Source organism: Palaemon carinicauda, chromosome 6, assembly GCF_036898095.1.
Source record: "Palaemon carinicauda isolate YSFRI2023 chromosome 6, ASM3689809v2, whole genome shotgun sequence".
Taxonomy (NCBI): Eukaryota; Metazoa; Arthropoda; class Malacostraca; order Decapoda; family Palaemonidae; genus Palaemon; species Palaemon carinicauda.
Window position 1 is genome coordinate 92,909,719 of NC_090730.1, and position 25,580 is coordinate 92,935,298.

Below are 25,580 nucleotides of genomic sequence, written 5' to 3' on the forward strand. Positions count from 1 at the left end.
AATGGACTAGGTTGGAGCTGGAGCAGTCCTCCACCTCAATTTCCTCAATTCTCCCAACACTCAACCCCCGTTCTGGAAGAATATGTCCGAGAGCTCTTAGACAAAAGAGTAATCCGGAAAGTTAAGTCCATGAAATTCCAAGGAAGGCTGTTTTGTGTTCCAAAGAAGGACTCAGAAAAACTCAGAGTCATTTTAGACTTGTCGCCACTCAACAAGTTCATAGTGAACTACAAGTTCAGAATGCTCACACTTCAACACATAAGGACCCTACTGCCCAAAAGGGCATATACTGTCTCTATAGACTTGTCTGACGCTTATTGGCACGTTCCAGTTAATCGTCACCTCTCCTCCTACCTAGGCTTCAAGTTACATAGAAAACTTTACACCTTCAGAACCATGCCTTTCGGGCTAAACATAGCCCCAAGGATTTTCACGGAGCTCGCGAACGCAGCCGTCCACCAATTACGCCTAAAGGGGGTCCAAGTAGTAGCCTACTTGGACGACTGGCTGGTGTGGGCAGCATCCAGGACAGAATGCATGCAAGCTTCTAAGATAGTGATCCAGTTCCTGGAACATCTAGGATTCAAGATCAACATAAAAAAGTCTCGACTTTCTCCAGCTCAAAAATTTCAGTGGTTGGGAATCCACTGGAATTTGGAGTCACATCGACTTTCTATTCCTGGTAAGAAGAGGAAAGAAATAGCAGGATCTGTCAAGAGACTATTGAAATCCAAACGGATATCAAGACGCTAACAGGAGAGAGTGCTGGGCTCTATACAGTTTGCTTCGATAACAGATCCAGTGCTAAGAGCACAGCTAAAGGATGCAACAGGAGTCTGGAGAAAATACGCATCAAACGCGCGAAGAGATCTAATAAGACCACTACCGACTCGACTGCGAACGCTTCTCAGCCGTGGTCCAATGCCAAGCAATTGAAGAAATCAATGCTTCTTCAACCTCCTCCCCCGTCAGTAACTATCCACATAGACGCTTCAAAGGAAGGCTGGGGAGGTCACTCTCATCAGATGAGAGTCCTGTGAGCTTGGTCCAAGTCATTTCACATCAACTTTCTAGAAGCCATGGCAGTACTGCTGACACTAAAGAAAGTATCTCCTCGCCACTCGACCCACATAAGACTGGTTCTAGACCAGTGGTTCTTAACCTGTGTTCGATCGAACCCCAGGGGTTCGGTGAGGCAGTCTCAGGGGTTCGGCGGAGGCATCAGCAAATGTAAGATTGATTTGCAATAAGGATTCATTATGTTTTTGTGTGAGGTTCATATTGTTGATTTTGTTCTTTGAACACAGTGGTTCTGTGTGCAAATGATGCCTGGTTAATATTGTGCACTAATAAAATATATACCTGTCTTGAATTTGAAATATAGGCTGATATATTTAGTTATAAATTACTTTTTCTTTTCCTATTCTGTTTACCTATATTATATATATATTTCCAACTATGAAGAGTTCGATTAGTGTAAATATGACACTTGTGGGGTTCAGTACCTTCAACAAGGTTAAGAACCACTGTTCTAGACAGCAAGGTGATAGTGAGATGCCTGAATTGACAAGGGTCGAGGTCACCTCAAATCAACCATGTGATGTTGGCCATATTCCGTCTGGCGGAAAGGAAGAAATGGCACCTGTCAGCAGTTCACATTCAAGGGTTCCACAATGTGACAGCGGACGCTCTATCCAGGTTTACACCTATAGAGTCAGAATGGTCCCTTGACACAGGATCGTTCTCCTTCATCTCGAGTCAAGTCCTGGAGCTGCAGATAAACCTCTTTGCGACGAAAGACAACAGGAAAATAGATCGTTACGTGTCCCCATACGAGGATCCGCTAGCGGAGGCAGTGGACGCTATGTCCCTAGACTGGAACAGATGGTCCAGTATTTATCTGTTCCCTCTGCACAACCTCCTTTTGAAGGTCCTCGATAAGCTGAGATCCTTCAAAGGGAAAGCAGCAACAGTGGCCCACAAGTGGCCAAATAGCGTGTGGTTCCCTCTGGCATTGGAACTACGACTAAAATTCGTACCGCTACCGGATCCATCCCTGTCTCAGCGAGTACAGATGTCGACTGTCTTCGCTTCATCACAGAAAACACGGAACCTACATCTCATGATTTTCTCTCGTTAGCGATGAGAAAAAGATTCGGTGTTAAAAGTCAGTTTAGACTTTTCGAGGAAACCAGAAGACATTATGAGGCTTCAGGGAAGAAACAGATATCCTTTGTCAAGGCGAAGAAACCAAAAGAAATCTCGACAGATTCCTATTTATCGTTCTTCATTCACCTTCATGAGCAAGGTTTAGCAGCCAACACAATTCTATTGTTCAAGCCTGCCTTGACAAGACAGATATAATATGCCTTACAGGTCGACCTTTCTAACGACGTTCTTAATGAACTACGAAGGCCCATGCTAGGCTTAGCCCTTCAGCACCTTCAAAGACCCTTTGCATGGTCAATAGATAAGATTCTTCATTGTGTATAAATAATGAACAATGAGAAATGCGCTTAAAGTCATATTTCTGCTTGTACTCGCTTTGTGGGCCAGAGCTAGTGAAATAGTGGCTCTCTCTAGAGAGGAAGGCCACGTCCAGTTCTTGGAGGGAGAACTGAATCTATTTCCAGACCCAGTGTTTCTTACTAAGAACAAGCTACCCAACAACAGGTGGGGTCCCTAGAGAATCTGCCCTCTGAAGGAAGATGCATCTCTATGTCCAGTGGAGTGCCTAAACGTCTATCTTCATAGAACTTCAGACTTTATGGGAGGACAGCTGTTCAGAAGAGAAACCCTGGGTTCAAAGTTATCTATAACTAAGGGAGAAAATCACTCGTGTTATTCGCAGAACGGATCCAGACAGTACACCCGTTAGTCATGATCCGAGGAAAGTTGCCTCTTCCATAAAATTTCTTTAATCATATGGACTTTGAACATCCTTGTTCGTACACCGGCTGGTAGTCATCCAAGGTGTTCTTTATGCACTATGCGAAGCAAGTGGAGCAACTTAAGAGGTCTGTGGTAGCAGCAGGTAGAATTCTTTAACCTTCTCTTTTAAATCTGCGAGGAACAGTGTAATTAATTTGGGCTGATTAATTAAGAGGGCGCGTGTGTAGTCTCTGTATGTTACTACACACTGAGCGATGGGCCACGAAAGTGTCCTTACGAACTGTTCTATTGACGTCGGTGAACTATAGCATAATACGGACACTTGTGCCAAGCGTTTCTTACGTTAGTGTAAATAAACAGTATGCAGACTGTATCATTATTATTAATAATTCAATTGAAGTGGCAAATCTGTTTCCTGGTAGACGAAACAATATTTTCTGTTGACTGTTTTCTTTATGCTTTAACGCATATCAGCCACTTTTTATAAATTTTATAAATGTTGATCTGATATGTACGTTTATTAAATTTTAATAAACTAGTTCATAGTGAACCCTGCGTTTTATTCGCCCACACTCATTTTATTAGAAATGTACTGTGCATTAAGATTAAAATATGGATATTTTTATCATGGTATGTCTTTTAAGATTGTTCCCTGATTCAAGCAAAAGTCCACTCCCTTTAACCCTTCCCTAGGAAGGGTTGACGTGGTACCCTAACGGGATAGTGGCAGAGATGCAAAATTGGTTCCTATGCGGATACAACTGTTATCCAATAGTTAATAAGAGTAGTCACATTGGGGGAAGATGTCACAAATTCATACTGACATTGGTGACTCTTATACAAACTTTGCTTTATAATGTATAGGGCGAGACCACTATACAGGCTTGTCATTTTGTCCTCCATAGTTATTATGTACTCCTCGAGACTTTTTCCAGAGTCTAGTACGACTCTTCCCAGTAGGGGGCAGGAAGCACTAACATAGTTCATGCTTAGATGAAATGATGTATGGCGGTAACATCATAGGTCTCTAGGTCTAGACGGACCAGGAAAATACTTTCTTGAGAGTACGGCACCGATTGAGAATCCACAGATACAGTAATGCTCTGGTAAACTTCCGTCAGGACGACATGGCCTGAGCCAAAAAACGGATTTGGAGCGAAGCGAAAAATCTATTTTTGGGTGAGGTAGCCATGTCGTCCTGATGGACCCGCCCTTCCTTTTATTGTAAAAGGGCTTATTGACCCCTCCCTTTAATACAGTATCTGTAGCACCTCATATATCGCTACAAGGAATAAAGAGGGCGCTACCGCCTTCATCAGAAACACACTGGAAACGGAATAGGAGAGAGGCCTTATGAGCGGCTCTCTTTTCATTCTCGTTTCAGATTCTTGTCACTGTAACCCCTTGAAGCGTTAATACTGTTCGGGGTGAAGATAGCTATGTGACGTGTCAAGAATACGTCCTCTGATATTATGCGATATCCCTGTGAGATTATTTAGGGATATTCGCTCCAGGAGTTAGAATTCTGGATACCTTAAGGTAATATTCTCTGGGAATATCACTGTAGTCAAATATACCCTAGGAAACTACCTTTTAGGAACTTCCATCAGGACGACATGGCTACCTCACCCAAAAATAGATTTTTCGCTTCGCTCAAAATCCGTTTTTTTTTCATGCCCAATATACCAAATGTACCCATGTTCAGTTCGTGTTCATTCAATAAAATTAACCAATTAGATCAAATTAATCATTTGAGCAAAATTTACCTTATGGAGATATGTAGGAAATATGTACGATGATGAAACTGCATCCACTGAAACAAATCTAGACGTGAAATTCAGCAATATATACACCCAATAAAAAGAATATACCCAATACACCAAATATATCAAAGCTATCAAATCTACCGAGATACATAATTTGTACCGTATCCAATTGACATAATATACTCAAGTCACCAATTGTGAAAAAAAAAGTATGAAATGTATTAAGATGTATCCAAGAAAAAAAATGTATCCAGTGTACCAAATGTACCCAGCGGCCCCAATATAACTAATGTGCAAGGAGTTGCCATTTCATCAAATGGACTCGATGTATATAGTATGTCTGTGGTATGATATAATGTATTTTCAATGAAGTTTATTTTATGAAAAATATATATATTTCACACAGCTTGCCAATATCGCTATGTTCTGATACAGCAAATAGTTTCAAATAAGAAAAATTTACTCATTTGGCAATCAGACGGTTCAGAAGGATTTTATTGACATTTATTCACTGTATTTATAACCACATCTAGCGGTATATTATCGCTAACATTATCAACTCATTCACAACATCGTGTCCCCTTGACATCTCATGTCATTTAGTACTAGGTAATTTGCAGTGCCTAATTGTGCAATCTAGATTCTAGAGGGCAAAGCTATTCTTGTATTCCCAATGATTCCTCAACAAATATAAGATACTCTGTTATCGTCATTCTACTCTTATCCTGTAATGACGTTCGTTTCTCAACGTACAACAGTACACTACAATTAGTCCAAGTGACTATCATCTTGAAGTACAGTAATTTCTTTTCTTACTCGCACTCACTTCCTTGGGTTTCCTCCAATGTCTTTGATTCTATATTCTAATAACTTTTCGTTTGCTAAAATTCATTTTCAGTCCTTTTCTCCGAAGAATCCTTTTTAAACTCTTTTACCTTAGTATGTGGCTTTACTTCGCCAATACCAATCAGCTAGGTATCATCCGAACACGTCATTAACTTCACAAAAATTATTCATCAATACATTTGCAATCAATGAATTTTGTCCATATATTTGCATTTCTTTGGGTTTTCTATCTTTTATATGAAAATACTATAATCGAGCCGAAGTAATATATGTCTGTCTGATATAAGTTTAATGTTATACCAATTACGCATATTCACATAATCTAATATAAACCTAACAATGTTAAAAAAATTCAGTGTTGTCAACAAATTACGTTTAATACCATGATTATGTCCTAAGAACCATTGTCAATGTATTTATATGAATTATACCCAACGATTTCAGTATCTTCATGTTTCCCCTATAAAGTTTTTTATTTGACTTTGTAGTTTTTTTTTCTCATGAGTTTATCAAATCACAAACCTTTTTCAACAGTTTATCTCTAAAGCATACTCCTATTATGAGAAGCGACTTATTAATGAGAGAGAGAATAAACCTAAACACACACACACACACACACACACACACACACATATATATATATATATATATATATATATATATATATATATATATATATATATATATGACAAAGCTATGAATTTAGAAAGTGGCTGTGGTGAAAGAATTACTCACAGAATTATTAATGATATCTCAAATGAGGCAAAAAAGGAGCATATATCAATCTAAAAAGAAAGGCAACATTGGATGCAACGCTTTAGTGAGGTCATGAATAGGTGATATGAAATGAATAATTTTATTGACATACCTGAAGCTGATAAAGATCTTGTTATAGCCATGAATGAATTCCGTGTGTTCGAAGTCGAAGCTATCATTAAAAAACTCAAGAGACGGAATGCCCCTGGATACGATGGAATAACTGCTGAGATGATATTGGCCGAAAATGAAATGACTCCTAAGATACTTCTAAGATTATTTTGAAGAATTTGGCATGAGGAGGCAAATCATGGTGAATGGGAGCTAGGAGTGTTGGTGAAAAAGAAAAAAAAAATCTGACTGATTACAATAATTATAGTCATCATACTTACTTGAGTTGTCATGGAAATATATAGTATGCTTATTCCAAGAGACTAGAGAGAAAGGTTGATAAAAAGCTGAGAGATGAACAAAACAAGATTTCAAGAAAGTAGAGGTTGTACTGGTCAAATTTTCATTTTAAGATAAGTTGTACACTAATGCGTAGACTATAGAAATCCACTTCTGATGACATTTGTGGACTAAGAAAAGGCCGTTGATTGTGGGCACCGGGCAATTTTGTGAAGTCCTGTGTTATTACGGAGTTCCTCCTAAATATGTGAATTTGATTAAGTCTGTTTATGAGCATAGTAAGTGCAAAGTTAATATTAGTGGAGTCCTATCAAATGAATTTCCAGTGAACTTTGGAGGGGTCTAGGACAACTGACCGCCGCCGACTGGCTGCAACCCGTTAACCATCTGGCCGCAACCCAACTGGCCGCGGAGGCCAACTGGCACCAGGGGCGAATTGGCTGCAACTAGTTAGGTCTCTCTCTCTCTCTCTCTCTCTCTCTCTCTCTCTCTCTCTCTCTCTCTCTGAGACTAGTTAGATACGTGAAATCAGACTTAGTGCTGATAATATGAGAGAGTTTTGGAATGGCTCTTTTTCAGTCTCTTGGTGTTATTCCCGTCATTATTCTTTCCATAATTCTTTGAGTTGTAACTAGCATATTTGTCCAAGACTCTAAGTTTCTGATGCATATGTTGATACTGGAAGGACCATCTGATTAAACACTTTACTTTTACTTTTACTTTTACTTTTTACCAAATGCTCTCCATCCCATGCTTATCCTTCTTTTAATTTCGGTCTCATGTCCTGGAGAAACTCTTACTCTCTGTTCTTAGTACGTATATCTATTAATAATCTCTATATGTTTGTCCATATGCCTTATTTGTTATCTCTCTGCATTTTCATTGAAGTTTATCTCAGTTTTACTTATATTCATATTGAGTCCTACATTTCTGTCTTCTCTATTCATATCTTTTATCATGTTTTGCAATTTCCCATGATTCACAAAACACAGATATATCCTCTGCAAATCTTAAGTTGTTAAGTTGTTTACCATTAACATTGATTCCTAGATTTTCCCAATCTAAATGTTAAAACCTAAATTAGGAGAGAGGGGTGTACCCATCTAACTCTTTTCTCAATCGGAATTTTCTCACTATTTTTATGTATTTTATGATTGCTGTACTTCCTGTATAGATGTATTTGAGTGTTCTAACAAGCAATTCATCTATTCCTGGTCTTTGAAGGACTCTCATTACTAAGGAAGTTTTGACAGAATCAAAAGCTTTCTCATAGTTTATAAATTCCATACATAGTCGTTTGTCATACTCTGTTGATTTTTCATATGTCAGTCAATTACATGGAAATAGTCAGTCGTTGAATACACACTTCTAAAGCCTGCCTGCTCTCTTGATTGATTAAACACTAGCTGTCTTTCTATTCGGCCTAATAATTTATGATCTTTGTAAATATGTTATATATTACGAAGAGTAAACTTATTGGGTGGTAATTTTTCTGGTCTTGTCATTCTCTTCTTTTGTGAACTAGTATAATGATAAAGTTTTCCAAGCTGTAGGTATAGGGTATTCTTGCAGACATTTGGTGTAAAGTTCAGCGAGTTTTACTACTTTGAAATCTCCTCCACCTATTATTGAATTAAATGATAGGCTCTCCTCCCATGCTTCTATGCCTCTTTTCATGTCTTTTAATTATTATTATTAATGCTTATATTACTTCTATTGTTATGCTTGATACCGACTCTCATTGTCTTTGTGCAGTATTAGGGTTGCTGTACTTCCTGTATAGCTATCTTCAAGTGTTCTAGCAGGAAATTCTTCTATTCCTTGTTTTTGAAGGGCTTTCATTACTGCTGATGTTTTGATAGAACCAAAAATATTCTCATGGTCTATAAATGCCATACATAGTGGTTTTCATACCCTGTTAATTTTTCCATTACTGGTTAATTACATGGATATGGTCAGTTGTTGAATATCCACTTCCTACTCTTATGATCATATATATATATATATATATATATATATGTATATACATATATATATATATATATATATATATATATATATATATATATATATATATATATATATATATATATATATATATGTGTGTGTGTGTATATATATATATATATACATATATATATGTATATATATATATATATATATATATATTATGTGTGTATGTGTTCATATATATATATATATATATATATATATATATATATATATATATATATATATATATGGTCGCACGAGCGACCACCAGAACGACACAAAGCTCACGACCACCATTTAAATACGATTAGAAATTTTGATTTTTTTTTTATGTTCATGAACATTGCCTCCAGACATTAGGACCATGCCAAATTCGTAGTTTGTTATGCACTAAGTCAGAATTGAATAAAATTTGGTTGGGGACTCTCATATATTTTTCTGCTAAATCATGTTAAAGGGACATTATATGTTATGCAAAGTGGATTTTGCATATACTAATTACCTTTTTACCTAATTGAGCTGGAGACTTGACTTTTTTTTTTTTTTGGTAAATTGTTCTTCGTAATATAGTAAGATAGGAATGTAAAATTCTCAATAACCGAAAAATGAAATAACTCCTTCAAAAATTACATTAAAGCGATCGTTATGCAGAATGAAAAGTTGAGAATGAAACAGGTCTAGAAACCAAGTTAATTATTTGACTAGGAGCCAGAGTTATGATTCTTTTAAAGAAAGGCGATGACCTTCTAAATGGTGGAACTGGCATTGTAAAGGAAATCGAACTTAATTAAAATGGACAGCATGTGAAATAGTTGAAAGTGTTATTTGAAGATAAAGATGAGTTAACAATCATTTACCGGGTTTAAAGAGAGAATGTGAATATGCAAGAACAAAGTATAACACACAAGAGGTCCCTTTGATGCTTGTATATGCCTTGAATATACATAAGTGTCAAGGACCTTGGTCCTTAGACATTTGGTGATTGTATGGCTTATATTGCAAAAAACAAGACAAAAAAATTTGATAATCTACATCTCCCTGACTTTGACGTGGCAGAAATTTCAGCAAATAAAAATTGCATCACAGAAGTAAACAGAGTTACAGGAATCACTAATCAGCTACAAATAACTGTCTATAATCAACCAAGGAAAGATAATAATAAATGCAAAAGCTAATAAAGCGTTCAGCACAGTGGGTCTAATTGCAAGTCCAATTCAGGTACTACCCGCCATAAATCAAAATCCTGTAAATATGAGAACATTCAAACGCAAAATAACTATAAGACAATACGTGAACAAAAGACTAAAAGAAAGTAAAAAGACTACTAGTAATAAATTATGTATGATTTTAGGTTTGGGATAATTTTTTATGTCTCCAATCAAGTCTGAATTGCCTTAATGTAATGTAAATATCAACTGACGTGTAAATTGAAATCTTATTTCAACCTATTCTAAAAACAATAATATACATAGAAATACCGAAAAAAAATTTCATAATTTCAATGAATGTAGAATTCAACCTTAGAGTTACTGTATTGAGAATAACCTCTCAAAGCAGGTACTGCTCTGTGAGAAGAACATAAAGAGTTTTACCCTCAACTGAAATTATTCAACCATAGTTTCTATGAATACTACCGCTACGCGGCCACGTTGCGATTGCCGCATAAATTGACAATGGACAAGATGTTGACGGATATTATGTCACCGGTCATAATACCGACCAACGTAATATCGACTGTCAAAATGCCGACATCCGTTAGAAGAGGACATAATGTCGACCCAAAAACCTATTAATAATAATAATAATAATAATAATAATAATAATAATAATAAGAATTATTATTATTATAACTTTATTTGTGATATGGATGAAGATAAGAATATACAAACGAGGTTAAATTATTCTTATTCCTAATAGGAAGAAAGTATTATTTTAGGCGTAAAAATTATCATCATAAAAATTGTTACAAATTAAGAGCAACTGCTCCTAAAAACTGTATCACTTGATCGATAATAAAGACTGTGACCAGGCTCTTATATCTCTCGTTGATTCTAACACATTTTATGTTCTAACTTCAAATTTCTCTCACATTGGTTAGTTGTGATAACACCATTTTCTGTATTTGCATTATATTTCTTCCGTTAAAGAAGAAAGCTCATCAAATAAAACGTATGTGTAATCAGAAGGATCAAATGCCAAAGCTTGAAATTGCTTTATGATGAATGCATTACTGGTTTATGTATACCAGCATTGTGAATACAATGGCTGGATTTTGTGCCACAGACATTGATTAGATTGGGATAAACAATGGCTGGATTTTGTGCCACAGACATTGATCAGAATGGGATAAACAATGGCTTTTACAAATGTAATTCTTATATCATTCATAGCAGTTCCTAGGGAATCATCATGGATATAGGTTGGGTTTAAATAGTTGTCTTTCGAAAAAATTGAAATGAACTCTTAATCTTGCTCATTCTTTTTGCTAGTTAGTGTTTTCTTATTTGTAACAAAATCATAAATACTATGCAATTGCATCCATAAAAGAGGAGAATCAAACTTCCCATCGCAAAGTCATGTTGAATAGGTGTCTAACATACTTTGAATGCTACACCTTGAGAAAATACTAATGTCTTCACATTCATGAAGCAAAAGTGCTTCTTCTCTTGTATTTGTCGACAAATCTTCATGTCCATTTGAATTGCGTTAACTAGAATGATAACAACTAAGAGAGAATAGTTCAAACAAAATTATTTGCATAAAAAAGTCCTCTTCGAACGGATGTAGGCATTTTGCCCATCGACATTATGTCCGCCGACATTATGACCAGTGACATTACGTCCATCGACAATATGACCGGTGACATTATGTCCGTAGCAATTAAGATCGGTTATACTATGTCCGCCGACATTATGACCACTGACAATATCCGTCGACCTTAGGACCAGTGACATTATGTCAGATGACATTATGACCGGTGACATTATGGCCAATGACATTAGGACCGGTGACATTATATCCGAAGACCTTAGGAATTGTAATATTATGTCCGACGACATCATGACCGGTGACATTATGTCCGACAACATTATGACAGGTGGCATTATGTCCGACGACATTATGACCAGTGACATTATGTCTGTCGACATTATGACCGGTGACATTATATCCGTCGACATTATAACCAGTGACATTTTGTCCGTCGATATTAAGAATGGTGACATTATGTACTTTGACATTAGGGCCAGTGACATTACGTCCGTTGATATTAGGACTAGTGACATTATGTCTAACGACATTATGACCAGTGACATTATGTCCAATGACATTATGACCAATGATATTATGTCCGACGACATTATGACCGGTGACATTATGTCCGCTGACATTGTGACTTGTGACAATATATCCGTCAACCTTAGGAACGGTGACACTATGTCCGACGGCATTATGACAAGTGACAATATCCGTCGACCTTAGGACCGGTGACATAATATCAGACGACATTATGACTGGTGACATTATGGCCGACGACATTAGGACCAGTGACATTATATCCGACGACCTTAGGTCTGGAGATATTTTGTCCGACAACATTATGACCGGTGACATTATGTCCAACAACATTATGACAGGTGACATTATGTCCGACGACATTATGACCAGTGACATTATGTCTGTCGACATTATGATCGGTGACATTATGTCCGACGATATTACGACCAGTGACATTATGTCCGATAACATTATGACCAGTGACATTACGTCCGACGACATTATGACCGGTAATTATGTCCGCTGACATTGTGACTGGTGACATTATATCCGTCAACCTTAGGAACAGTGACATTATTTCCGACGACATTATGACCGGTGATGTTTATGTCCGACGACATTATGACCGGTGACACTATGTCCGACGTCATTATGACTAGTGACATTATGTCCGACGACATTATGACCAGTGACATTATGTCCGACGACATTATGACCGGTTACATTATGTCCGTCAACATTAGGACCGTTGACATTATGACCGACGATATTATGACTGGTGACATTAGGTCCGTCGATATTAGGACCGTTGACATTATGTCAGCTGACATTATGACCAGTGACATTATGTCCGTCGACATTAGAACCGGTGACATTATGTCCACCTACATTATGACCGGTGACATTATGTCCGTCGACATTAGGACAGGTTACATTATGTCCAACGACATTATGACCGATGACATTATGTCCGTCAATATTAGGACTGGTGCTATTATGTCCTTCGACATTATGACCATTGACATTATATCCGTCAACCTTAGGACCGGTGACATTATGTCCGACGACATTATGACCGGTGACATTATGTCCGATGACATTATGACTGGTGACATTATGTCCGACGACATTATGAACGGTGACATTATGTCCGACGACATTATGACCAGTGACGTTATGTCCGTTGACATTAGGACTGGTGACATTATGTCCTTCGCAATTAGGACCGGTTACATCATGTCCGTCAACATTATGACCGGTGACCTTATGATCGACGATATTATGACCGGTGACATTATGTTTGTTGATATTAGGACTGGTGACATTATGTCCTTCGATATTAGGACTGTTGACATTATGTCAGCCGACATTATGACCAGTGACATTATGTTCGTAGACATTAGAACCGGTGACATTATGTCCAACGACATTATAACCGGTGACTTTATATCCGTCGATATTAGGACTGGTGACATTATGTCCTTCGACATTATGACCGGTGACTTTATATCTATCGACCTTAGGACCGGTGACATTATGTCCGACGACATTATGACCGGTGACATTATGTCCGACGACATTATGAACGGTGGCATTATGTCCGACGACATTAAGACCAGTGACGTTTTGTCCGTTGACATTAGGACTGGTGACATTATGTCCTTCGCAATTAGGACCGGTTACATCATGTCCGTCAACATTATGACCGGTGACATTATGTCCGTCGATATTAGGACTGGTGATATTATGTCCTTCGACAATAGGACCAGTGACATTAGGTCCGTCGATATTAGGACCGTTGACATTATGTCAGCCGATATTATGACCAGTGACATTCTGTCCGTCGACATTAGAACCGGTGATATTATGTCCGCCGACATTATGACCGGTGACATTATGTCCGTCGACATAAGGACCGGTTACATTATGTCCGTCGACATTATAGCCGGTGACATTATGTCCGTAGATATTATAGCCGGTGACATTATGTCCGCCGACATTATGACCAGTGACATTATGTCCGTTGACATTAGGACTGGTTACATTATGTCCTTCGACATTATAACCGGTGACATTATATCCGTCGACCTTAGGACCGGTGACATTATATCCGTCAACATTAGGACCGTTGACATTATGACCGACGATATTATGACCGGTGAAATTATGTCCGTCGATATTAGGACCGGTGATATTATGTCCGTCGACATTATGACCGGTTACATTATGTCCGTCGACATTATAGCCGGTGACATTATGTCCGTAGATATTATTGCCAGTGACATTATGTCCGCCGACATTATGACCAGTGACATTATGTCCGTTTACATTAGGACTGGTTACATTATGTCCTTCGACATTATGACTGGTGACATTATATCCGTCGACCTTAGGACCGGTGACATTATATCCGTCAACATTAGGACCGTTGACATTATGACCGACGATATTATGACCGGTGATATTATGTCCGTCGATATTAGGACTGGTGACATTATGTCCTACGATATTAGCACTGTTGACATTATGTCAGCCAACACTATGACCAGTGACATTTTGTCCTTCGACATTAGAACCGGTGACATTATGTCCAACGACATCATAACCGGTGACATTATGTCCGTCGATATTAGGACTGGTGACATTATGTCCTTCGACATTATGACCGGTGACATTATATCTATCGACCTTAGGACCGGTGACATTATGTCCGACGACAATATGACCGGCGACATTATGCCCGAGGACATTAAGAACGGTGACATTATGTCCGACGACATTATGACCAGTGAAGTTATGTCCGTTGACATTAGGAGTAGTGACATTATGTACTTTGGCATTAGGACCGGTTACATTATATCCGTCAACATTAGGACCAGTGACATTATAACCGACAATATTATGACCAGTGACATTATGTCATTCGACATTAGGACCAGTGACATTAGGTCCGTCAATATTACGACCAGTGACATTATGTCATTCGACATTATGACCAGTAACATTATGTCCGTCGACATTAGAACCGGTGACATTATGTCCGCTGACATTATGACTGGTGACATTATGTCTGTCGACATTAGGACCGGTGACATTATGTCCGTCGACATTATAACCAGTGACATTTTGTCCGTCGATATTAACAATGGTGACATTATGCACTTTGACCTTAGGGCAAGTGACATTACGTCCGTCGATATTAGGACTGGTGACATTATGTTCGATGACATTATGATCTGGGACATTAGGTCCGATGACCTTGTAACCGGTGACATTATGTCCTACGACATTAAGACCAGTGACAATATATCCACCGACATTATGACCGGTGACATAATATCCGTCGACCTTAGGACCGGTGACATTATGTCCGATGACATTAGGACCGGTGACATTATGTCCATCGACATTAGGACCGGTGACAGTATGTCCGACGACATTATGACCGGTGACATTATGTCCGACAACATTAGGACCGGTGATATTATGTCCGTCGACATTAGGACCGGTGACATTATTTCCGTCGACAATAAAACCGGTGACAGTATGTCCGCTGACATTATGACCGGTGACATTATGTCCACCTACATTATGACCGGTGACATTATGTCCGTCGACATTAGGACAGGTTACATTATGTCCAACGACATTATGACCGATGACATTATGTCCGTCGATATTAGGACTGGTGCCATTATGTCCTTCGACATTATGACCATTGACATTATATCCGTCAACCTTAGGACCGGTGACATTATGTCTGACGACATTATGACCGGTGACATTATGTCCGATGACATTATGACCGGTGACATTATGTCCGATGATATTATGAACGGTGACATTATGTCCGACGACATTATGACCAGTGACGTTATGTCCGTTGACATTAGGACTGGTGACATTATGTCCTTCGCAATTAGGACCGGTTACATCATGTCCGTCAACATTATGACCGGTGACATTATGACCGACGATATTATGACCGGTGACATTATGTCCGTTGATATTAGGACTGGTGACATTATGTCCATTCGATATTAGGACTGTTGACATTATATCAGCCGACATTATGACCAGTGACATTATGTCCGTAGACATTAGAACCGGTGACATTATGTCCAACGACATTATAACCGGTGACTTTATATCCGTCGATATTAGGACTGGTGACATTATGTCCTTCGACATTATGACCGGTGACTTTATATCTATCGACCTTAGGACCGGTGACATTATGTCCGACGACATTATGACCGGTGACATTATGTCCGACGACATTATGAACGGTGGCATTATGTCCGACGACATTATGACCAGTGACGTTATGTCAGTTGACATTAGGACTGGTGACATTATGTCCTTCGCAATTAGGACCGGTTACATCATGTCCGTCAACATTATGACCGGTGACATTATGTCCGTCGATATTAGGACTGGTGATATTATGTCCTTCGACAATAGGACCAGTGACATTAGGTCCGTCGATATTAGGACCGTTGACATTATGTCAGCCGATATTATGACCAGTGACATTCTGTCCGTCGACATTAGAACCGGTGATATTATGTCCGCCGACATTATGACCGGTGACATTATGTCCGTCGACATAAGGACCGGTTACATTATGTCCGTCGACATTATAGCCGGTGACATTATGTCCGTAGATATTATAGCCGGTGACATTATGTCCGCCGACATTATGACCAGTGACATTATGTCCGTTGACATTAGGACTGGTTACATTATGTCCTTCGACATTATGACCGGTGACATTATATCCGTCGACCTTAGGACCGGTGACATTATATCCGTCAACATTAGGACCGTTGACATTATGACCGACGATATTATGACCGGTGATATTATGTCCGTCGATATTAGGACTGGTGACATTATGTCCTACGATATTAGCACTGTTGACATTATGTCAGCCAACACTATGACCAGTGACATTTTGTCCGTCGACATTAGAACCGGTGACATTATGTCCAACGACATTATAACCGGTGACATTATGTCCGTCGATATTAGGACTGGTGACATTATGTCCTTCAACATTATGACCGGTGACATTATATCTATCGACCTTAGGACCGGTGACATTATGTCCGACGACATTATGACCGGCGACATTATGCCCGAGGACATTAAGAACGGTGACATTATGTCCGACGACATTATGACCAGTGAAGTTATGTCTGTTGACATTAGGAGTAGTGACATTATGTACTTCGGCATTAGGACCGGTTACATTATATCCGTCAACATTAGGACCGGTGACATTATAACCGACAATATTATGACCAGTGACATTATGTCATTCGACATTAGGACCAGTGACATTAGGTCCGTCAATATTACGACCAGTGACATTATGTCATTCGACATTATGACCAGTAACATTATGTCCGTCGACATTAGAACCGGTGACATTATGTCCGCTGACATTATGACTGGTGACATTATGTCTGTCGACATTAGGACCGGTGACATTATGTCCGTCGACATTATAACTAGTGACATTTTGTCCGTCGATATTAACAATGGTGACATTATGTACTTTGACCTTAGGGCAAGTGACATTACGTCCGTCGATATTAGGACTGGTGACATTATATTCGACGACATTATGATCGGGGACATTAGGTCCGATGACCTTGTAACCGATGACATTATGTCCTACGACATTAAGACCAGTGACATTATATCCACCGACATTATGACCGGTGACATAATATCCGTCGACCTTAAGACCGGTGACATTATGTCCGACGACATTAGGACCGGTGACATTATGTCCATCGACATTAGGACCGGTGACAGTATGTCCGACGACATTATGACCGGTGACATTATGTCCGACAACATTAGGACCGGTGATATTATGTCCGTCGACATTAGGACCGGTGACATTATTTCCGTCGACAATATAACCGGTGACAGTATGTCCGCTGACATTATGACCGGTGACATTATGTCCGCTGACATTATGACTGGTGACATTATGTCCGTCAACATTAGGACCGTTAACATTGTGTCCGTCAACATTATAACCGTTAACAGTATGTTAACTGACATTATGACCGGTGACATTATGTCTGCTGACATTATGATCGGTGACATTATGTCCGTCGACATTAAGACCGGTGACATTATGTCCGTCGACATTATAACCGGTGACATTATGTCCGTCGATATTAAGACTGGTGACATTTTGTCCTTTGACATTAGGGCCAGTGACATTAGGTCCGTCTATATTAGGACTGGTGACATTATGTCCGACGACATTTTGATCGGGGACAATATGTCCGATGACCTTATGACCGGTGATTTTATGTCCTACGACATTATGACCAGTGACATTATATCCACCAACATTATGACCGGTGACATTATATCCGTCGACCTTAAGACCGGTGACATTATGTCCGACGACATTAGGACCGGTGACATTATGTCCGTCAACAATAAGACTGTTGACATTATGTCTTACGACATTATGACCAGTGACATTATATCCACCGACATTATAACCGGTGACATTATTTCTGACGACATTGTGACCGGTGACATTATGTCCGACGACATTAGGACCAGTGACATTATGTCCGTCGACATTAGGACTGGTGACATTATGTCTTTCGCCATTAGGACTGGTGACATTATGTCCGTCAACATAAGGACCGGTGACATTATGACCGACAATATTATGACCGGTGACATTTAGTCCATCGATATTCGGACTGGTGACATTATGTCCTTCGACAATAGGACCAGTGACATTATGTTGGTCGATATTAGGACCGTTGACATGATGTTAGCCAACATTTTGACCAGTGACATTATGTCCGCCGACATTAGAACCGTTGACATTATGTCCAACGACATTATGTCCAACGACATTATAACCGGTGACATTATGTCCGTCGATATTAGGACTGGTGACCTTATGTCCGTCGACATTCTGACCGGTGACATTATATCCGTCGACCTTAGGACCGGTGACATTATGTCCGACGACATTATGACCGGTGACATTATGTCCAGTGACATTATGACTGGTGACATTATGTCCGACGACATTATGAACTGTGACATTATATCCGACGACATTATGAACTGTGACATTATATCCGACGACATTATGACCAGTGACGTTATGTCCGTTGACATTAGGAGTAGTGACATTATGTCCTTCGCCATTAGGACCAGTTACATTTTATCCGTCAACATTAGGACCGGTGACATTATGACCGTCAATATTATGACCGGTGACATTATGTCATCCGACATTATGACCAGTGACATTATGTCCGTCGACATTAGAGCCGGTGACATTATGTCCGCCGAAATTAAGACTGGTGACATTATGTCCGTCGACATTAGGACCAGTGACATTATGTCCGTCGACATTATAACCGGTGACAGTATGTCCGTCGATATTAAGACTGGTGACATTATGTCCTTTGACATTAGGGCCAGTGACATTAGGTCGGTCGATATTAGGGCCGGTGACATTATTTCCGACGACCTTATGACCAGTGAAATCATGTCCGACAAAATTGTGACCGGTGACATTATGTCCAACCACATTATGATCGGGGACATTATGTCCGATGACCTTATGACCGGTGACATTCTGTCCTACGACATAATGACCAGTGACATTATATACACCGACATTATGACCGGCGGTATTATATCAGTCAACCTTAGGACCGATAACATTATGTTCGACAACAATAGGACCGGTGACATTATGTCCGTCGACATTAGGACTGTTTACATTATGTCTTACGACATTATGACCAGAGACATTATATCCACGGACATTATGACCGGTGACATTATTTCTGATGACATTATGACCGGTGACATTATGTGCGATGACATTAGGACCAGTGACATTAGGTCCGTCGACATTAGGACTGGTAACATTATGTCTCTCGCCATTAGGAAGGGTGACATTATGTCAATCAACATAAGGACCGGTGACATTATGACAGACGATATTATGACCGGTGACATTATATACGTCGATATTAGGACGGGTGACATAATGTTCTTCGACATTAGGACCAGTGACATTAGGTCCGTCGACACTAAGACCGGTGACATTATGTCCGAAGACTTTCTGACCAGTGACAATGTCCGGTGACATTAGTACCACTGACATTATTTCCATTGATATTTGGACTGGTTACATTATGTCCTTCGACATTAGGACCGGTGACATTAGGTCTGTTGACATTAGGACCGGTGAAATTATGTCCATTGACATTATGATTGGTGACATTATGACAGACGACATTATGACCGGTGACATTATATCCGCCGACATTATGACCAGTGCCATTATATCAGTCGAACTTAGGACCGGTGACATCATATCCGACGACATTATGACCTATGATATTATGTCCGACGACATTATGACCAGTGACATTATGTCCGACGACATTATGACCGGTGACATTATGTCCGTTGACATAAGGAGTGGTGACATTTTGTCCTTCGCCATTAGGACCAGTTACATATGTCAGTCAACATTAGAACCGGTGACATTATGACCGACGATATTATGACCATTGACATTATATCTGTCCCTATTAGGACTGGTGACATTATGTCCTTTGACATTAGGACTGATGACATTAGGTCCGTCGATATTAGGACCAGTGACATTATGTCCGCCGACATTATGACCGGTGATGTTATGTCGGTCGACATTAGAACCAATGATATTATGTCCGTTGACATTATGACCAGTGACGTTATGTCCGTTGATATTAGGACTGGTGACATGTCCTTCGCAATTAGGACCGGTTACATCATGTCCGTCAACATTAGGACCGGTGACATTATGACCGACGATATTATGACTGGTGATATTATGTCCGTCGATATTAGGACTGGTGACATTATGTCCTTTGACATTAGGACCGTTGACATTATGTTAGCCGACATTATAACCAGTGACATTATTTCCGTCAACATTGGAACCGGTGATATTATGTCCGCCAACTTTATGGCCAGTGACATTATGTCTGTCGACATAAGGACCGGTGACATTATGTCCGTCGACATTATAGCCGGTGACATTATGTCCGTCAATATTAAGACTGGTGACATTATGTCCGTTGACATTAAGACTGGTGACATTATGTCCTTCGCAATTAGGACCGGTTACATTATGTTCGTAAACATTATGACCGGTGACTTTATGTCCGTCGACATTATAGCCGGTGACATTATGTCCGTCGATATTAAGACTGGTGACATTATGTCCGTTGACATTAGGACTGGTGACATTATGTCCTTCGCAATTAGGACCGGTTACATCATGTCCATCAACATTAGGACCGGTGACAATATGACCGACGATATTATGGCCGGTGACATTATGTCCGTCGATATTAGGACTGGTGACATTATGTCCTTCGATATTAGGACTGATGACATTATGTCAGCCGACATTATGACCAGTGATATTATGTCTGACGACCTTAGAACCGGTGACATTATGTCCAACGACTTTATAACCGGTGATATTATGTCTGTCGATATTAGGACTGGTGACATTATGTCCTTCGACATTATGACCGGTGACATTATGTCCGACGACATTATAACCGGCGACATTATGTCCGATGACATTATGACCGTTGATATTATGTCCGACGACATTATGAACGGTGACATTATGTCCGACGACATTATGACCAGTGACGTTATGTCCGTTGACATTAGGAGTAGTGACATTATGTACTTCGCCCTGAGGACCGGTTACATTATATCCGTCAACATTAGGACCAGTGACATTATGACCGTCAATATTATGACCGATGGCATTATGTCTGTCGACATTAGGACCAGGGACATTATGTCCGTCGACATTATAACCGGTGACATTATGTCCATCGATATGAAGACTGGTTACATTATGTCTTTTGACATTAGGGCCAGTGACATTATGTCCGTCGATATTAGGACTGGTGACATTATGTTCGACGACATTATGATCGGGAACATTATGTCCGATGACCTTATGACCGGTGACATTATGTCCTACGACATTATGACCGGTGACATTATATCCACCGACATTATGACCTGTGACATTATATTCTTCGACTTTAGGACCGGTGACATTATGTTCGACGACATTAGGACCGGTGACATTATGTCCGTCGACATTAGGACCGGTGACATTATGTCCGTCGACATTTTAACCAGTGACAGTATGTCCGCTGACATTATGACCGGTGACATTATGTCCGTTGACATTAGGACCGGTGACATTATATCCGTCGACATTAGGACCGGTGATATTATATCCGTCGACATTAAAACCGATGACAGTATGTCCGCTGACATTATGACCGGTGACATTATGTCCGCTGACATTATGACCAGTGACATTATGTCCGTCGACATTATAACCGGTGACAGTATGTCCGCTGACATTATGACCGGTGACATTATGTCCGCTGACATTATGTCCGTCAACATTAGGACCGATGACATTATGTCCGTCGACTTTATAACCGGTGACATTATGTCCGTCGATATTAAGACTGGTGACATTATGTCCTTTGACATTAGGGCCAGTGACATTAGGTCCGTCGATATTAGGACTGGTGACATTATGTCCTTCGACAATAGAACCAGTGACATTAGGTTTGTCGATATTAGGACCGTTGACATTATGTCAACCGATATTTTGACCAGTGACATTATGTCCGTCGACATTAGAACCGGTGACATTATGTCCAACGACATTATGTCCAACGACATTATAACCTGTGACATTATATCCGTCGATATTAGGACTGGTGACCTTATGTCCGTCGACATTATGACCGGTGACATTATGTCCTACGACATTATGAATGGTGACATTATGTCCAATGACATTATGACCAGTGACATTATGTCCGACGACATTATGAACTCTGACATTATATCCGTCGACATTATGACCAGTGATGTTATGTCCGTTGACATTAGGAGTAGTGACATTATGTCTTTCGACATTAGGACCGGTTACATTATATCCGTCAACATTAGGACCGGTGACATTATGACCGTCAATATTAATACCGGTGACATTATGTCATCCAACATTATGACCAGTGGCATTATGTCCGTCGACATTAGAACCGGTAATATTATGTCCGCCGACATTATGACTGGTGACATTATGTCCGTCGACATTAGGACCGGTGCCATTATGTCCGTCGACATTATAACCGGAGACATTATGTCCGTCGATATTAGGACGGATGACATAATGTTCTTCGACATTAGGACCAGTGACATTAGGTCCATCGACATTAGGACAGGTGACATTATGTACGTCGAATTCCTGACAAGTGACATAATGTCCGGAGACATTAGTACCAGTGACATTATATCCATCGATATTAAGACTGGTTATATTATGTCCTTCGACATTAGGACCGGTGACATTAGGTCCGTTGACATTAAGACCGGTGAAATTATGTCCGATGACATTATGATTGGTGACATTATGACAGACGACATTATGACCGGTGACATTATATTCGCCGACATTATGACCAGTGCCATTATATCAGTCGAACTTAGGACCAGTGACATTATGTCCGACGACATTATGACCTATGATTTTATGTCCGACGACATTATGATCGGTGACATTATGTCCGACGACATTATGACAGGTGACATTATGTCCGTTGACATAAGGAGTGGTGACATTATGTCCTTCGCCATTAGGACTGGTTACATATGTCAGTCAACCTTACGACCGGTGACATTATGACCGACGATATTATGACCATTGACATTATGTCTGTCGATATTAGGACTGGTGACATTATGTCCTTCGACATTAGGACTGATGTCATTAGGTCCGTCAATATTAGGACCAGTGACATTATGTCCGCCGACATTATGACCGGTGATGTTATGTCGGTCGACATTAGAACCAATGATATTATGTCCGTTGACTTTATGACCGGTGACATTATGTCCGTTGACATTAGAACCGGATACAATATGTCCAACGACATTAAGACATTATGTCCGACAACATTATGACCAGTGACGTTATGTCCGTTGACATTAGGACTGGTGACATTATGTCCTTCGCAATTAGGACCGGTTACATCATGTCCGTCAACATTAGGACCTGTGACATTATGACCAACGATATTATGACCGGTGACATTATGTCCGTCGATATTAGGACTGGTGACATTATTTCCTTCGACTTTAGGACCGTTGACATTATGTCAGCCGACATTATAACCAGTGACATTATTTACGTCGACATTGGAACCGGTGATATTATGTCCGCCGACATTATGGCCGGTGACATTTTGTCCTTCGACATAAGGACCGGTGATATTATGTCCGTCGACATTATAGCCGGTGACATTATGTCCGTCAATATTAAGACTGGTGACATTATGTCCGTTGACATTAGGACTGGTGACGTTATGTCCTTCGCAATTAGGACCGGTTACATTATGTCCGTTAACATTATGACCGGTGACTTTATGTCCGTCGACATTGTAGCTGGTGACATTATGTCCGTCGATATTAAGACTGGTGACATTATGTCCGTTGACATTAGGACTGGTGACATGTCCTTCGCAATTAGGACCGGTTACATCATGTCCGTCAACATTAGGACCGGTGACATTATGACCGAGGATATTATGACCGCTGACATTATGTCCGTCGATATTAGGACTGATGACATTATGTCAGCCGACATTATGACCAGTGACATTATGTCTGTCGACATTAGAACCGGTGACATTATGTCTAACGACTTTATAACCGGTGACATTATGTCCGTCGATATTAGGACTGGTGACATTATATCCTTCGACATTATGACCGATGACATTATATCCGTCGACTTTAGGACCGGTGACATTATGTCCGACGACATTATGACCGGCGACATTTTGTCCGATGACCTTATGACCGTTGATATTATGTCCGACGACTTTAAGAACGGTGACATTATGTCCGATGACATTTTGACCGTTGATATTATGTCCGACGACATTATGAACGGTGACATTATGTCCGATGATATTTTGACCAGTGACGTTATGTCCGTTGACATTAGGAGTAGTGACATTATGTACTTCGCCCTGAGGACCGGTTACATTATATCCGTCAACATTAGGACCGGTGACATTATGACCGTCAATATTAAGACCAGTGTCATTATGTCCGTCGATATTAGGACTGGTGACATTATGTCCTTCGACATTAGGACCAGTGACATTAGGTCCGTCAATATTAGGACCAGTGACATTATGTCATCCAACATTATGACCAGTAACATTATGTCCATCGACATTAGAACCGGTGACATTATGTCCGCTGACATCATGACCGGTGGCATTATGTCCGTCGACATTAGGACCAGTGATATTATGTCCGTCAACATTATAACCGGTGACATTATGTCCGTCGATATTAAGACTGGTGACATTATGTCCTTTGACATTAGGGCCAGTGACATTAGGTCCATCGATATTAGGACTGGTGACATTATGTTCGACGACATTATGATCGGGGACATTATGTCCGATGACCTTATGACCGGTGACATTATGTCCTACGACATTA